Source organism: Drosophila teissieri, unplaced genomic scaffold (genome assembly GCF_016746235.2).
Source record: "Drosophila teissieri strain GT53w unplaced genomic scaffold, Prin_Dtei_1.1 Segkk107_quiver_pilon_scaf, whole genome shotgun sequence".
Taxonomy (NCBI): Eukaryota; Metazoa; Arthropoda; class Insecta; order Diptera; family Drosophilidae; genus Drosophila; species Drosophila teissieri.
In genome coordinates this window covers 29,741-43,878 of record NW_025224977.1, presented here as the reverse complement: position 1 = coordinate 43,878, position 14,138 = coordinate 29,741, and the positions used below count along the sequence as shown (strand labels likewise).

General features: G+C 35.0%; 4 non-coding genes across 4 annotated transcripts; all 4 read right to left on the bottom strand.

Moving 5' to 3' along the window:
- Positions 1 to 669: 669 nt before the first annotated feature.
- LOC122625448 lies at positions 670 to 2,664 on the bottom strand. Its single transcript, XR_006326589.1, has one exon. It is a non-coding gene; the product is annotated as a small subunit ribosomal RNA (ribosomal RNA).
- Positions 2,665 to 6,455: 3,791 nt separating this feature from the next.
- On the bottom strand, positions 6,456 to 10,416 carry LOC122625452. The gene has a single exon (XR_006326593.1). It is a non-coding gene; the product is annotated as a large subunit ribosomal RNA (ribosomal RNA).
- Positions 10,417 to 10,802: 386 nt separating this feature from the next.
- LOC122625456 lies at positions 10,803 to 10,981 on the bottom strand. The gene has a single exon (XR_006326596.1). It is a non-coding gene; the product is annotated as a 5.8S ribosomal RNA (ribosomal RNA).
- A 789-nt stretch (positions 10,982 to 11,770) lies between these two features.
- On the bottom strand, positions 11,771 to 13,765 carry LOC122625446. Its single transcript, XR_006326588.1, has one exon. It is a non-coding gene; the product is annotated as a small subunit ribosomal RNA (ribosomal RNA).
- Between the last annotated feature and the right edge of the window lie 373 nt (positions 13,766 to 14,138).

The following is a 14,138-nucleotide window of genomic DNA, read 5'->3' as shown; positions in this document are numbered from 1 at the left end:
TGCGAAATGTCTTAGTTTCATATAAGCAATATGTATCATATAATTACCATTTTATTTATAATTACCAATATGGGCGATACATACTGCATTTTATATAAAACATTAACCTGATGGATGCCAGGTACAACATTGTATATTTTAGGTTGTTGCATTAGCCAACGTATGCTCATAACTAAGATGAACAATACATATTCGCAACGCGTGTATATTATGGTCCATATACACACAAATTTTAAAAATTCGATTGTCCATTTTCGAATTTTTAGGAAACACATTGTTTATTTTTATTTTAAAGCAATATATAAATCATATTATTTTTTTGTGAATCCGCAAAACTTCACACACAATATATTGTGGTCCCCAATCACAATTTTTAACTTATGTGGATTAATGTGGACCGCAGTCACATATAACCCAATGTGGTGGCTAACCACATTTTATGATGTTTGGCTAGGAAAACCAGATCATCATTTTAATTTGATTTTTGATTCTTTGAATCAATTGAATTATTGTGTTCGATAATAGTCATATATAATTGCTTTTGTAAATAATCATAAATCATGTGCTTTTGTAAATTGATCTCATTGTAATTTGGTAAATTTGGTTTTTGGTAAATTCAATTTATTTGTATTATAACAAATGTTTATTAACGGTAAGGATATTATACAATAATGATCCTTCCGCAGGTTCACCTACGGAAACCTTGTTACGACTTTTACTTCCTCTAAATAATCAAGTTCGGTCAACTTTTGCGAAACAACCGTAACACGCAAGGCGTCACAGTGATCACGTCCGGAGACCTCACTAAATAATTCAATCGGTAGTAGCGACGGGCGGTGTGTACAAAGGGCAGGGACGTAATCAATGCGAGTTAATGACTCACACTTACTGGGAATTCCAAGTTCATGTGAACAGTTTCAGTTCACAATCCCAAGCATGAAAGTGGTTCAGCGGTTTACCCGGACCTCTCGGTCTAGGAAATACACGTTGATACTTTCATTGTAGCGCGCGTGCAGCCCAGGACATCTAAGGGCATCACAGACCTGTTATTGCTCAATCTCATTATTGCTAGACGCAATTTGTCCATTTAAGAAGCTAGTGTCCTTATAATGGGACAAACCAACAGGTACGGCTCCACTTACATAAACACATTCAAACACAATAAACATTTTACTGCCACCATGAATGAAGGCTATATAAGCTTCAGCACCATAATCCTGAAGATATCTATTTAATATATTTGAGTCTCGTTCGTTATCGGAATTAACCAGACAAATCACTCCACGAACTAAGAACGGCCATGCACCACCACCCATAGATTCGAGAAAGAGCTATCAATCTGTCTTACACACTTATGTTCGGACCTGGTAAGTTTTCCCGTGTTGAGTCAAATTAAGCCGCAGGCTCCACTCCTGGTGGTGCCCTTCCGTCAATTCCTTTAAGTTTCAGCTTTGCAACCATACTTCCCCCGGAGCCCAAAAGCTTTGGTTTCCCGGGAAGCGACTGAGAGAGCCATAAAAGTAGCTACACCCAATTGCTAGCTGGCATCGTTTATGGTTAGAACTAGGGCGGTATCTGATCGCCTTCGAACCTCTAACTTTCGTTCTTGATTAATGAAAACATCTTTGGCAAATGCTTTCGCTTAAGTTAGTCTTACGACGGTCCAAGAATTTCACCTCTCGCGTCGTAATACTAATGCCCCCAAACTGCTTCTATTAATCATTACCTCTTGATCTGAAAACCAATGAAAGCAGAACAGAGGTCTTATTTCATTATCCCATGCACAGAATATTCAGGCATTTGAAGCCTGCTTTAAGCACTCTAATTTGTTCAAAGTAATAGTACCGGCCCACAATAACACTCGTTTAAGAGCACTAATGCAGGTTTTTAAATAGGAGGAACATATGAAAAAATACAAGTATTTAAACACATATAAGAACTCCACCGGTAATACGCTTACATACATAAAGGTATAGTACTAACCACAATTGTAAGTTGTACTACCCGTATGAAGCACAAGTTCAACTACGAACGTTTTAACCGCAACAACTTTAATATACGCTATTGGAGCTGGAATTACCGCGGCTGCTGGCACCAGACTTGCCCTCCAATTGGTCCTTGTTAAAGGATTTAAAGTGTACTCATTCCAATTACAGGGCCTCGGATATGAGTCCTGTATTGTTATTTTTCGTCACTACCTCCCCGAGCTGGGAGTGGGTAATTTACGCGCCTGCTGCCTTCCTTAGATGTGGTAGCCGTTTCTCAGGCTCCCTCTCCGGAATCGAACCCTGATTCCCCGTTACCCGTTGCAACCATGGTAGTCCTAGATACTACCATCAAAAGTTGATAGGGCAGACATTTGAAAGATCTGTCGTCGGTACAAGACCATACGATCTGCATGTTATCTAGAGTTCAACCAATATAACGATCTTGCGATCGCTTGGTTTTAGCCTAATAAAAGCACATGTCCCATAAGGTTCATGTTTTAATTGCATGTATTAGCTCTAGAATTACCACAGTTATCCAAGTAACTGTTAACGATCTAAGGAACCATAACTGATATAATGAGCCTTTTGCGGTTTCACTTTTAATTCGTGTGTACTTAGACATGCATGGCTTAATCTTTGAGACAAGCATATAACTACTGGCAGGATCAACCAGAATAATGTTTCTTTTTTCATATTTCATTCATATTTTTTGAATTGAAATAAGTAATATAAATATTATAGATTTCCATTTTATATAATTCCATTTCTTATTATAAAATTTGCCTTTGGGTTTTTAAATCTATTTTAATTCGATTACGGCCATTTTTATATAGCATTCGTATTCGTATTCGTAAATTCCATTCTTGTTTTTATATATATATATATTTCCATAATTTTTTATTTATATTATACATATTTCATTCTAAAATATCATTTTGTTTCCAACATACATAATTATTGTATCCACACATGTACAATTTTTGTTTAACCAATATAAATATTGAGCTAAATCATTTGCATTTTGATGATAAATTTAAAATTTATCTTTTTCCATATAACTCTCTGGTAATATATAACATAAAACCGAGCGCATATGATGATTTATATATAAAATTTGTAATTTTCCAAAAATTTTATTATACCGTGGGTAACGATATAAACACTTCCAACTTTATGACAGGTAATAAATAATAATATATTTGCCTGCATCCAAAAATTAACGATAATATATGGAAACGATTTGTTATTCTATGTATAATAGAAACTTGACTTTTGTTTCAACGATATTATCTAAGGGCGTATATTCCTATTAACCGCGGAGCCAAGTCCCAATGTTCATAAGAACTGAGAAACAAATTTGTACGGAAAATAATATACTTTATTTGTAAGTAACCAATGTAATACGAGAGGTCGGCAACCACTGCCTACCTATAGTAGTTTTTGAACCCGCTGTCCTCAAAGCGGGTATTTTCAATTCTGTTTGCCATCCAACATATAGGATATTCTCTTATATATTAAGAGAATACAGTAATATTATATTGATATTTCCTTTATTCATATATAATTAAATATATTTTTCCATTATTCATATGATAAATATTCATTTCCATATGTTTAATATTTAATTTCCATATATTATTGTCGAAATCATATAAATACATAAGTTTCGAACAATACGAGTGGTCGGCAACCACTGCCTACCTATAGTAGTTTTTGAACCCTCTGTCGATAAAAGGGTCGCTTACACTACTATAACCTTTCATGTATATGGATTATTCCTATATTTCCAAGAGAATATAGGAATATTTTATCATTTCTTCATTTATCCATACGATAAATATTCATTTCCATATGTTTAATATTTAATTTCCATATATTATTGTCGAAATCATATAAATACATAAGTTTCGAACAATACGAGAGGTCGGCAACCACTGCCTACCTATAGTAGTTTTTGAACCCTCTGTCGATAAAAGGGTCGCTTACACTACTATAACCTTTCACGTATATGGATTATTCCTATATTTCCAAGAGAATATAGGAATATTTTATCATTTTTTCATTTATCCATACGATAAATGTTCATTTCCATATGTTTAATATTTAATTTCCATATATTATTGTCGAAATCATATAAATACATAAGTTTCGAACAATACGAGAGGTCGGCAACCACTGCCTACCTATAGTAGTTTTTGAACCCTCTGTCGATAAAAGGGTCGCTTACACTACTATAACCTTTCACGTATATGGATTATTCCTATATTTCCAAGAGAATATAGGAATATTTTATCATTTTTTCATTTATCCATACGATAAATGTTCATTTCCATATGTTTAATATTTAATTTCCATATATTATTGTCGAAATCATATAAATACATAAGTTTCGAACAATACGAGAGGTCGGCAACCACTGCCTACCTATAGTAGTTTTTGAACCCTCTGTCGATAAAAGCGTCGCTTACACTACTATAACCTTTCACGTATATGGATTATTCCTATATTTCCAAGAGAATATAGGAATATTTTATCATTTCTTCATTTATCCATACGATAAATATTCATTTCCATATGTTTAATATTTAATTTCCATATATTATTGTCGAAATCATATAAATACATAAGTTTCGAACAATACGAGTGGTCGGCAACCACTGCCTACCTATAGTAGTTTTTGAACCCTCTGTCGATAAAAGCGTCGCTTACACTACTATAACCTTTCACGTGTATGGGTTTTCTCTATAATACTAATAGAAAATATAAATATTTCATCATTATTTCCTTTATTAATATATAATTATATTATAATAATAATATATATTATAATATTATTATTATTATATTATATATTATTATATTATATAATATTTATTTTCATATGTATATTATTTAATATACTTATATTTTGTCTGTATTCATGTGATAAATATTCATTTTCATATGTTTTATATTTAATATACCTATAGTATTGGGGTTTCTTTCGTATACTAAAAGTATATACGATTATTTCATATATTTCTCCTTTAGTCATAATAAAGTTTTCATTTCTATTACAAGATAAGGACAATGTCACTAAATTGATGACGAGGTATTTGGCAACTTGATAGAATTTTTCAAAGTCTTTAACTCTATCATTAGTAGATGGGACAATTTCATATGCGTCACTAAATTGATGACGAGTCATTTGGCAACTTGATAGAATTTTTTAAAGTCTTTAATTCTATATCATTAGTAGATGGGGACAATTTCATATTTGGCAACTTGATAGAATTTTGTAAAGTCTTTAATTCTATATTATTAGTAGATAGGGACAATTTCATATGCGCGCGTCACTAAATCGATGACAATGCATTTGGCAACTTGATAGAATTTTGTAAAGTCTTTAATTCTATATCATTAGTAGATGGGGACAATTTCATATTTGGCAACTTGATAGAATTTTGTAAAGTCTTTAATTCTATATTATTAGTAGATAGGGACAATTTCATATGCGCGCGTCACTAAATCGATGACAATGCATTTGCAACTTGATAGAATTTTGTAAAGTCTTTAATTCTATATCATTAGTAGATGGGGACAATTTCATATTTGGCAACTTGATAGAATTTTGTAAAGTCTTTAATTCTATATTATTAGTAGATAGGGACAATTTCATATGCGCGCGTCACTAAATCGATGACAATGCATTTGGCAACTTGATAGAATTTTGTAAAGTCTTTAATTCTATATCATTAGTAGATGGGGACAATTTCATATTTGGCAACTTGATAGAATTTTGTAAAGTCTTTAATTCTATATTATTAGTAGATAGGGACAATTTCATATGCGCGCGTCACTAAATCGATGACAATGCATTTGGCAACTTGATAGAATTTTGTAAAGTCTTTAATTCTATATCATTAGTAGATGGGGACCATTTCATATTTGGCAACTTGATAGAATTTTGTAAAGTCTTTAATTCTATATTATTAGTAGATAGGGACAATTTCATATGCGCGCGTCACTAAATCGATGACAATGCATTTGCAACTTGATAGAATTTTGTAAAGTCTTTAATTCTATATCATTAGTAGATGGGGACAATTTCATATTTGGCAACTTGATAGAATTTTGTAAAGTCTTTAATTCTATATTATTAGTAGATAGGGACAATTTCATATGCGCGCGTCACTAAATCGATGACAATGCATTTGGCAACTTGATAGAATTTTGTAAAGTCTTTAATTCTATATCATTAGTAGATGGGGACAATTTCATATTTGGCAACTTGATAGAATTTTGTAAAGTCTTTAATTCTATATTATTAGTAGATAGGGACAATCTCATATGCGCGCGTCACTAATTCGATGACAATGCATTTGGCTACCGGGATCGATCCGAGAGGCAGGCAGGCGCTATACTATAGCTAGTGCGCTGCGCTAAACCTCACGAACCAACAATAATAAGTACATTAGTGTACTTATTTCGAATCATCAAGCAAAGGATAAGCTTCAGTGGATCGCAGTATGGCAGCTGCTCAACCACTTACAACACCTTGCCTGTTACAAAAGTCGTTTACAATTGATTCTAGGCTTTGTCATTGTATTAAATAATGCTTTTATATGTAACTAGCGCGGCATCAGGTGATCGAAGATCCTCCCAATTTACTATGTTACAAATTACATTGGCATCACATCCATTGTCGTTTATAAAGTAAATTATAAACTTTAAATGGTTTAGAAGCCATACAATGCAAATTGCCCCTTATTTATCATTGCAGTCCAGCACGGATACGACCTTAGAGGCGTTCAGGCATAATCCAACGGACGTAGCGTCATACCACTGTTCGCTCGAACAAGTATTGTGCCATTGGTCCGTACCTGCGGTTCCTCTCGTACTACGCAGGAATGCTGTCGCAACAACGTTTTGTCATTAGTAGGGTAAAACTAACCTGTCTCACGACGGTCTAAACCCAGCTCACGTTCCCTTGCATGGGTGAACAATCCAACGCTTGGTGAATTTTGCTTCACAATGATAGGAAGAGCCGACATCGAAGGATCAAAAAGCGACGTCGCTATGAACGCTTGGCCGCCACAAGCCAGTTATCCCTATGGTAACTTTTCTGACACCTCTTGTTAAAAACTCTTTAAACCAAAAGGATCGATAGGCCGAGCTTTTGCTGTCCCTGTGTGTACTGAACACCGAGATCAAGTCAGCATTTGCCCTTTTGCTCTATGTGTGGTTTCTGTCCGCACTGAGCTGGCCTTGGGACACCTCCGTTATTATTTGAGAGATGTACCGCCCCAGTCAAACTCCCTACCTGGCAATGTCCTTGAATTGGATCATACCTGAGTAATTGGAGTTATACCAAATTTTCAAATCAAAAATACATAAATGCATCGTTTTATTAAAGAATTTGTTTGCGATTATATAACAAACTCGTGATACTTTGATCAAGAAGCTTGCATCAAAACCCAATACCATAAGATATAATAAATATATCCGTATAATGGCTAGGAAATGATACACGTTCCATTTAATCAAGTAAGTAAGGAAACAATAAGAGTAGTGGTATTTCATTGACGATACCAAACCGAGGTCTAATATCTCCCACTTATTCTACACCTCTTATGTCTCCTTACACTGCCAGATTAGAGTCAAGCTCAAAAGGGTCTTCTTTCCCCGCTAATTATTCCAAGCCCGTTCCCTTGGCTGTGGTTTCGCTAGATAGTAGATAGGGACAGTAGGAATCTCGTTAATCCATTCATGCGCGTCACTAATTAGATGACGAGGCATTTGGCTACCTTAAGAGAGTCATAGTTACTCCCGCCGTTGACCCGCGCTTACTTGAATTTCTTCACTTTGACATTCAGAGCACTGGGCAGAAATCACATTGTGTCAACACCCGCTAGGGCCATCACAATGCTTTGTTTTAATTAGACAGTCGGATTCCCCAAGTCCGTGCCAGTTCTGAATTGATTGTTAATTGATAATCGTTATAATTAATAAGAACTAATTGGTTTAACCCAAATAGTATTCTTAAAAATTTTAGCAAGAAAGTTCCACAATTGGCTACGTAACTAAACTATCCGGGGAACAAGAAACTAACATAAATGCTAGAAACTCTATTTACCCAGAACGAGCACATAAACCATGTTATTGTTTCCCAATCAAGCCCGACTATCTCAATCTTCAGAGCCAATCCTTATCCCGAAGTTACGGATCTAATTTGCCGACTTCCCTTACCTACATTATTCTATCGACTAGAGACTCTTCACCTTGGAGACCAGCTGCGGATATTGGTACGGCCTGTTGAGAAGTTTGCGTGTCCCCACCATAAATTTTCAAGGTCCGAGGAGAAAATATCGACACAACAGTATATGTCATGCTCTTCTAGCCCATCTACCATATCTCTCTGCGAAAGACTTCCATGGTAGTACGGCTATAAAACAGAAAAGAAAACTCTTCCGATATCTCTCGACGGCTTCTTTATGGTCGTTCCTGTTGCCAGGATGAGCACGAGGCCCATATTTAATAACAAACGGATACTCAACAGGTTACGGAATTGGAACCGTATTCCCTTTCGTTCAAAATTATTCAAGTGTATTATATTCGCTTTTTGTATGTAGTTTGGCATTTTTGTTTTACTTGAAAATTTTCGGCTTTCGCCTTGAACTTAGGACCGACTAACTCGTGATCAACCACTGTTCACACGAAACCCTTCTCCACTTCAGTCCTCCAAGGTCTCATTCGATTATTTGCTACTACCACCAAGATCTGTACCAATGGCAGCTCCATGCAGGCTTACGCCAAACACTTCTACGCATACCATTGTACCTTCCTACTCACTAAAGTTTCAAAATTTATATCACAAGTAATATAAATCATCTACTTTAGCGGTAATGTATAGGTATACAACTTAAGCGCCATCCATTTTAAGGGCTAGTTGCTTCGGCAGGTGAGTTGTTACACACTCCTTAGCGGATTTCGACTTCCATGATCACCGTCCTGCTGTTTTAAGCAACCAACGCCTTTCATGGTATCTGCATGAGTTGTTAATTTGGGCACCGTAACATTACGTTTGGTTCATCCCACAGCGCCAGTTCTGCTTACCAAAAGTGGCCCACTGGGCACATTATATCATAACCTTGAACTTCATATCAAGAAAGTTAAGGTTCTTACCCATTTAAAGTTTGAGAATAGGTTAAGATCGTTTCGACCCTAAGGCCTCTAATCATTCGCTTTACCAGATAAGATTATTTTATATAATATTAAAATGCACCAGCTATCCTGAGGGAAACTTCGGAAGGAACCAGCTACTAGATGGTTCGATTGGTCTTTCGCCCCTATACTCAATTCTGACAATCGATTTGCACGTCAGAACTGTTTCGGTCTTCCATCAGGGTTTCCCCTGACTTCAACCTGATCAAGTATAGTTCACCATCTTTCGGGTCACAGCATATATGCTCAAGGTACGTTCCAGTTAGAGGCATAAATAATATAAATATACATTATACATAACTATATAGAACGCCCCGGGATTGTGTTAATTAGCTATAAATAGTTAAAAAACTAATCCCATTAGTAGTCAAGTTAATTACGCTATTAGGTTTATATCCCAATAACTTGCACATATGTTAGACTCCTTGGTCCGTGTTTCAAGACGGGTCCCGAAGGTATCCTGAATCTTTCGCATTGTTAATCATACAAGTGCATATAATAAACATAAAAATCAATGATAATTATGCCATTATATAATTCCGAAAAATTAACGCACTGTAATCATATAAATCTATCAGCACTTTATCAAATTAATAACATTTATTCTGTGTTAAAATGCAAGCACTTTAATTTGAATAAACTATAAGTTATATTTTATGATAAATTTGGGATATGCTAATAGATTACAATGTCCTTATATGGAAAAAATGCACACTATCCTCATAATATTATTTAAATATTACAATTTTAATGATGAATTTTCCATAACGGATATTCAGGTTCATCGGGCTTAACCTCTAAGCAGTTTCACGTACTGTTTAACTCTCTATTCAGAGTTCTTTTCAACTTTCCCTCACGGTACTTGTTTACTATCGGTCTCATGGTTATATTTAGTTTTAGATGGAGTTTACCACCCACTTAGTGCTGCACTATCAAGCAACACGACTCTTTGGAAACATCATCTAGTAATCATTAACGTTATACGGGCCTGGCACCCTCTATGGGTAAATGGCCTCATTTAAGAAGGACTTAAATCGTTAATTTCTCATACTAGAATATTGACGCTCCATACACTGCATCTCACATTTGCCATATAGACAAAGTGACTTAGTGCTGAACTGTTTTCTTTTCGCTCGCCGCTACTAAGAAAATCCTTGTTAGTTTCTTTTCCTCCCCTAATTAATATGCTTAAATTCAGGGGGTAGTCCCATATGAGTTGAGGTTGTATATAACTTTTTATTGCTATTAATTCTTTATATATAATGATAAAACATTTTATTAAATTCGTTGTAATAATTTCCATTATTTTTTGTAGCTTAGTATTTTCCATTAACGAACCAACGAAGAAAATAACATAACCAAATTTTTTCTATTTCCGAATCATTAATAAGAGACAATCCTAGATGAAAAATAATTCAATTTTTTATGCTAGACATTTCTCAGTATTATTTGATTGAAAAAGAAAATATTTCTCTTCGTTTTTCACATTCAAATGTGAGGATAATGTTTTTCATATACAGTTTTTAATATTATGAATAAAATTATTATTTTATCCAATAATATACCATATGCTTATAAAAATTTATAAACAACTTAATTAGCATAGTCTTACAACCCTCAACCATATGTAGTCCAAGCAGCACTATAAAATTAATTAAAGTACATAACAGCATGGACTGCGATATGCGTTCAAAATGTCGATGTTCATGTGTCCTGCAGTTCACACGATGACGCACAGTTTGCTGCGTTCTTCATCGACCCATGAGCCGAGTGATCCACCGCTTAGAGTTTTATAATTCATTTCTATATAATGTCAATATTGTTTTTATTGAAAGAAATTAAAAATACACCATTTTACTGGCATATATCAATTCCTTCAATAAATGTATTTTTATACCTAAAATAAATGCTGCGAAATGTCTTAGTTTCATATAAGCAATATGTATCATATAATTACCATTTTATTTATAATTACCAATATGGGCGATACATACTGCATTTTATATAAAACATTAACCTGATGGATGCCAGGTACAACATTGTATATTTTAGGTTGTTGCATTAGCCAACGTATGCTCATAACTAAGATGAACAATACATATTCGCAACGCGTGTATATTATGGTCCATATACACACAAATTTTAAAAATTCGATTGTCCATTTTCGAATTTTTAGGAAACACATTGTTTATTTTTATTTTAAAGCAATATATAAATCATATTATTTTTTTGTGAATCCGCAAAACTTCACACACAATATATTGTGGTCCCCAATCACAATTTTTAACTTATGTGGATTAATGTGGACCGCAGTCACATATAACCCAATGTGGTGGCTAACCACATTTTATGATGTTTGGCTAGGAAAACCAGATCATCATTTTAATTTGATTTTTGATTCTTTGAATCAATTGAATTATTGTGTTCGATAATAGTCATATATAATTGCTTTTGTAAATAATCATAAATCATGTGCTTTTGTAAATTGATCTCATTGTAATTTGGTAAATTTGGTTTTTGGTAAATTCAATTTATTTGTATTATAACAAATGTTTATTAACGGTAAGGATATTATACAATAATGATCCTTCCGCAGGTTCACCTACGGAAACCTTGTTACGACTTTTACTTCCTCTAAATAATCAAGTTCGGTCAACTTTTGCGAAACAACCGTAACACGCAAGGCGTCACAGTGATCACGTCCGGAGACCTCACTAAATAATTCAATCGGTAGTAGCGACGGGCGGTGTGTACAAAGGGCAGGGACGTAATCAATGCGAGTTAATGACTCACACTTACTGGGAATTCCAAGTTCATGTGAACAGTTTCAGTTCACAATCCCAAGCATGAAAGTGGTTCAGCGGTTTACCCGGACCTCTCGGTCTAGGAAATACACGTTGATACTTTCATTGTAGCGCGCGTGCAGCCCAGGACATCTAAGGGCATCACAGACCTGTTATTGCTCAATCTCATTATTGCTAGACGCAATTTGTCCATTTAAGAAGCTAGTGTCCTTATAATGGGACAAACCAACAGGTACGGCTCCACTTACATAAACACATTCAAACACAATAAACATTTTACTGCCACCATGAATGAAGGCTATATAAGCTTCAGCACCATAATCCTGAAGATATCTATTTAATATATTTGAGTCTCGTTCGTTATCGGAATTAACCAGACAAATCACTCCACGAACTAAGAACGGCCATGCACCACCACCCATAGATTCGAGAAAGAGCTATCAATCTGTCTTACACACTTATGTTCGGACCTGGTAAGTTTTCCCGTGTTGAGTCAAATTAAGCCGCAGGCTCCACTCCTGGTGGTGCCCTTCCGTCAATTCCTTTAAGTTTCAGCTTTGCAACCATACTTCCCCCGGAGCCCAAAAGCTTTGGTTTCCCGGGAAGCGACTGAGAGAGCCATAAAAGTAGCTACACCCAATTGCTAGCTGGCATCGTTTATGGTTAGAACTAGGGCGGTATCTGATCGCCTTCGAACCTCTAACTTTCGTTCTTGATTAATGAAAACATCTTTGGCAAATGCTTTCGCTTAAGTTAGTCTTACGACGGTCCAAGAATTTCACCTCTCGCGTCGTAATACTAATGCCCCCAAACTGCTTCTATTAATCATTACCTCTTGATCTGAAAACCAATGAAAGCAGAACAGAGGTCTTATTTCATTATCCCATGCACAGAATATTCAGGCATTTGAAGCCTGCTTTAAGCACTCTAATTTGTTCAAAGTAATAGTACCGGCCCACAATAACACTCGTTTAAGAGCACTAATGCAGGTTTTTAAATAGGAGGAACATATGAAAAAATACAAGTATTTAAACACATATAAGAACTCCACCGGTAATACGCTTACATACATAAAGGTATAGTACTAACCACAATTGTAAGTTGTACTACCCGTATGAAGCACAAGTTCAACTACGAACGTTTTAACCGCAACAACTTTAATATACGCTATTGGAGCTGGAATTACCGCGGCTGCTGGCACCAGACTTGCCCTCCAATTGGTCCTTGTTAAAGGATTTAAAGTGTACTCATTCCAATTACAGGGCCTCGGATATGAGTCCTGTATTGTTATTTTTCGTCACTACCTCCCCGAGCTGGGAGTGGGTAATTTACGCGCCTGCTGCCTTCCTTAGATGTGGTAGCCGTTTCTCAGGCTCCCTCTCCGGAATCGAACCCTGATTCCCCGTTACCCGTTGCAACCATGGTAGTCCTAGATACTACCATCAAAAGTTGATAGGGCAGACATTTGAAAGATCTGTCGTCGGTACAAGACCATACGATCTGCATGTTATCTAGAGTTCAACCAATATAACGATCTTGCGATCGCTTGGTTTTAGCCTAATAAAAGCACATGTCCCATAAGGTTCATGTTTTAATTGCATGTATTAGCTCTAGAATTACCACAGTTATCCAAGTAACTGTTAACGATCTAAGGAACCATAACTGATATAATGAGCCTTTTGCGGTTTCACTTTTAATTCGTGTGTACTTAGACATGCATGGCTTAATCTTTGAGACAAGCATATAACTACTGGCAGGATCAACCAGAATAATGTTTCTTTTTTCATATTTCATTCATATTTTTTGAATTGAAATAAGTAATATAAATATTATAGATTTCCATTTTATATAATTCCATTTCTTATTATAAAATTTGCCTTTGGGTTTTTAAATCTATTTTAATTCGATTACGGCCATTTTTATATAGCATTCGTATTCGTATTCGTAAATTCCATTCTTGTTTTTATATATATATATATTTCCATAATTTTTTATTTATATTATACATATTTCATTCTAAAATATCATTTTGTTTCCAACATACATAATTATTGTATCCACACATGTACAATTTTTGTTTAACCAATATAAATATTGAGCTAAATCATTTGCATTTTGATGATAAATTTAAAATTTATCTTTT